Source organism: Petromyzon marinus, unplaced genomic scaffold (genome assembly GCF_048934315.1).
Source record: "Petromyzon marinus isolate PM22_M1 ecotype Great Lakes invasive population unplaced genomic scaffold, UKy_Petmar_22M1.pri1.0 PM_Scaffold_55, whole genome shotgun sequence".
In the NCBI taxonomy this organism is placed as follows: Eukaryota; Metazoa; Chordata; class Hyperoartia; order Petromyzontiformes; family Petromyzontidae; genus Petromyzon; species Petromyzon marinus.
This window is the reverse complement of record NW_027423557.1, coordinates 307,233-311,576: the sequence shown is the minus strand read 5'-3', so window position 1 is coordinate 311,576 and position 4,344 is coordinate 307,233.

Genomic DNA, 4,344 nt, shown 5'->3' with positions numbered 1-4,344 from the left:
TGAAAACACCAACTCTTAAGCACCAACACTTAAACGAAAACGCTTAAACGCCAACCCTTAAACACCAACCATTAAACGCCAACCCTTAAACGCCAACCCTTAAACACTAACCGTTAAACGCCAACCCTTTAATGCCAACCCTTAAACGCCAACCTTTAAACACCAACCCTTAAACGCCAACCCTTAAATACCAACCTGTAAACACCACCTCTTAAGTACCAACCCTTAAAGGACAACCCTTAAACGCCAAAACCTAAACACGCTAAAATTCAAACCCTAAAACGTCAACCTTTAAACACCAACCCTTAAACACCAACCCTTAAACACCAACCATTAAACGCCAATCCTTCAACACCAAACCTCATCCGGAAAACCTTAAATGCTAACTCTTTAAAGACCAACCCTTAAACACGAACCCTTGAAAGCCAACCATTACAAACCGACGGTTAAACACCAACCCTTAAATGCCAACCATTGAACACCAACCTTAAATCGCCAACCCTTAAAAACCAACCTTAAAACACCAACCTTTAAACACCTACCGTTAAAGCTAACCCTTAAACGCCATCTCTTAAACACCAACCTTTAAACACCAACCCTTAAAGGCCAAACCTTACCCGCCAAACTATTAAACACCAACCTGTAAACACCAACTCTTAAGCACCAACCCTTTAAACACCAACCTGTAAACACCACCTCTTAAGCACCAACCCTTAAACGCCAACCCTTAAATGCCAACCCTTAAACGCCAACCCTTAAATGCCAACCCTTAAACGCCAAACCTTAAACAACAACCCTTAATCGCTAACTCTTTAAATGCCAACCCTTAAACGCAAACCCTTAAACACCAATCCTTAAACGCAAACCCTTAAACACCAACCTTTAAACACCAACCCTAAAACGCCAATCATAAAACGCGAACCCTTAAACACCAACCTTAAACGTCAACCCTTAAAGGCCAAACTTACACGCCAAACCTTTAAACACCAACCTGTAAACACCAACTCTTAAGCACCAACACTTAAACGAAAACGCTTAAACACCAACCCTTAAACACCAACCATTAAACGCCAACCCTTAAACGTCAACCATCATCCGGCAAACCTTAAACGCTAACACTTTAAAGACCAACCCTTAAACACCAACCCTTAAATGCCAACCCTTAAACACCAACCCTAAATCGCCAACCCTTAAAAACAAACCTTAAAACACCAACCTTTAAACACCAACCGTTAAAGACAAACCTTAAACGCCAAACCCTTAAACACCAACCCTTAAACGCCATCCATTAAACACCAACCATTAAACGCCAACCCTTAAACGCCAAAACATAAACACGCTTAAACACCAACCCTTAAAGGCCAACCCTTTAATGCCAACCTTTAAACACCAACCCTTAATGCCAACCCTTAAACGCCAACCCTTAAACACCAACCTTTAAACACCAACCCTAAAACGCCAACCCTTAAACGCCAACCCTTTAAAACGCCAACCCTTAAACGCCAACCCTTAAACGCCAACCCTTAAACCCCAACCCTTAAACGTCAACGCTTAAACGCCAACTATTAAAGACCAACCCTTAAACACTAAACCCTAAAACACCAACCCTAAAACACCAACCCATAAACAAACCCTTTAACGCCAACCCTTAAACGCCAACCCTTAAACGCCAACCCTTAAACGCCAACCCTTAAATGCCAACCCTTAAATGCCAACCATTAAACACCAACCCTTAATCGCTAACTCTTCAAATGCCAACCCTTAAACGCCAACCCTTAAACACCAATACTTAAACGCAAACCCTTGAACACCAACCTTTAAACACCGACCCTAAAACGCCAACCCTTAAACGTCAACCCTTAAAGGCCAAACTTACACGCCAAACCTTTAAACACCAACCTGAAAACACCAACTCTTAAGCACCAACACTTAAACGAAAACGCTTAAACGCCAACCCTTAAACGCCAACCCTTAAACGTCAACCCTTAAACACTAACCGTTAAACGCCAACCCTTTAACGCCAACCCTTAAACGCCAACCTTTAAACACCAACCCTTAAACGCCAACCCTTAAATACCAACCTGTAAACACCACCTCTTAAGCACCAACCCTTAAAGGACAACCCTTAAACGCCAAAACCTAAAAATGCTAAAATTCAAACCCTAAAACGTCAACCTTTAAACACCAACCCTTAAACACCAACCCTTAAACACCAACCATTAAACGCCAATCCTTCAACACCAAACCTCATCCGGAAAACCTTAAACGCTAACTCTTTAAAGACCAACCCTTAAACACGAACCCTTGAAAGCCAACCCTTACAAACCGACGGTTAAACACCAACCCTTAAATGCCAACCATTGAACACCAACCCTAAATCGCCAACCCTTAAAAACCAACCTTAAAACACCAACCTTTAAATACCTACCGTTAAAGCTAACCCTAAAACGCCAACCCGTAAACGCCAACCCTTAAACACCAAACCTTAAACGCCATCTCTTAAACACCAACCTTTAAACACCAACCCTTAAAGGCCAAACCTTACCCACCAAACTATTAAACACCAAGTTGTAAACACCAACTCTTAAGCACCAACCCTTTAAACACCAACCTGTAAACACCACCGCTTAAGCACCAACCCTTAAACGACAACCCATGAACGCCAAAACCTAAACACGCTAAAACGCCAACGCTTAAACACCAACCCTTAAATGCCAACCCTTAAACACCAACCCTAAATCGCCAAACCTTAAAAACCAACCTTAAAACACCAACCCTAAACGCCATCTATTAAACAGCAAGCTTTAAACACCAACACTTAAAGGCCAAACTTCCACGCCAAACCTTTAAACACCAACCTGTAAACACCAACTCTTAAGAACCAAACCTTAAACGACAACCCTTAAACGCCAAAGCCTAAACACGATTAAACACCAACCCTTAAACACCAAGCCTTAAAAGCCAACCCGTAAACGCCAACCCTTTAACGCCAACCCTTAAACACCAACCCCTTAAAGGCCAAACTTACATGCCAAACCTTTAAACACCAACCTGAAAACACCAACTCTTAAGCACCAACACTTAAACGAAAACGCTTAAACGCCAACCCTTAAACACCAACCATTAAACGCCAACCCTTAAACGCCAACCCTTAAACACTAACCGTTAAACGCCAACCCTTTAACGCCAACCCTTAAACGCCAACCTTTAAACACCAACCCTTAAACGCCAACCCTTAAATACCAACCTGTAAACACCACCTCTTAAGCACCAACCCTTAAAGGACAACCCTTAAACGCCAAAACCTAAACACGCTAAAATTCAAACCCTAAAACGTCAACCTTTAAACACCAACCCTTAAACACCAACCCTTAAACACCAACCATTAAACGCCAATCCTTCAACACCAAACCTCATCCGGAAAACCTTAAACGCTAACTTTTTAAAGACCAACCCTTAAACACGAACCCTTGAAAGCCAACCCTTACAAACCGACGGTTAAACACCAACCCTTAAATGCCAACCATTGAACACCAACCTTAAATCGCCAACCCTTAAAAACCAACCTTAAAACACCAACCTTTAAACACCTACCGTTAAAGCTAACCCTTAAACGCCAACCCGTAAACGCCAACCCTTAAACACCAAACCTTAAACGCCATCTCTTAAACACCAACCTTTAAACACCAACCCTTAAAGGCCAAACCTTACCCGCCAAACTATTAAACACCAACCTGTAAACACCAACTCTTAAGCACCAACCCTTTAAACACCAACCTGTAAACACCACCTCTTAAGCACCAACCCTTAAACGCCAACCCTTAAATGCCAACCCTTAAACGCCAAACCTTAAACAACAACCCTTAATCGCTAACTCTTTAAATGCCAACCCTTAAACGCAAACCCTTAAACACCAATCCTTAAACGCAAACCCTTAAACACCAACCTTTAAACACCAACCCTAAAACGCCAACCATAAAACGCGAACCCTTAAACACCAACCTTAAACGTCAACCCTTAATGGCCAAACTTACACGCCAAACCTTTAAACACCAACCTGTAAACACCAACTCTTAAGCACCAACACTTAAACGAAAACGCTTAAACACCAACCCTTAAACACCAACCATTAAACGCCAACCCTTAAACGTCAACCATCATCCGGCAAACCTTAAACGCTAACACTTTAAAGACCAACCCTTAAACACCAACCCTTAAATGCCAACCCTTAAACACCAATCCTAATTCGCCAACCCTTAAAAACAAACCTTAAAACACCAACCTTTAAACACCAACCGTTAAAGACAAACCTTAAACGCCAAACCCTTAAACACCAACCCTTAA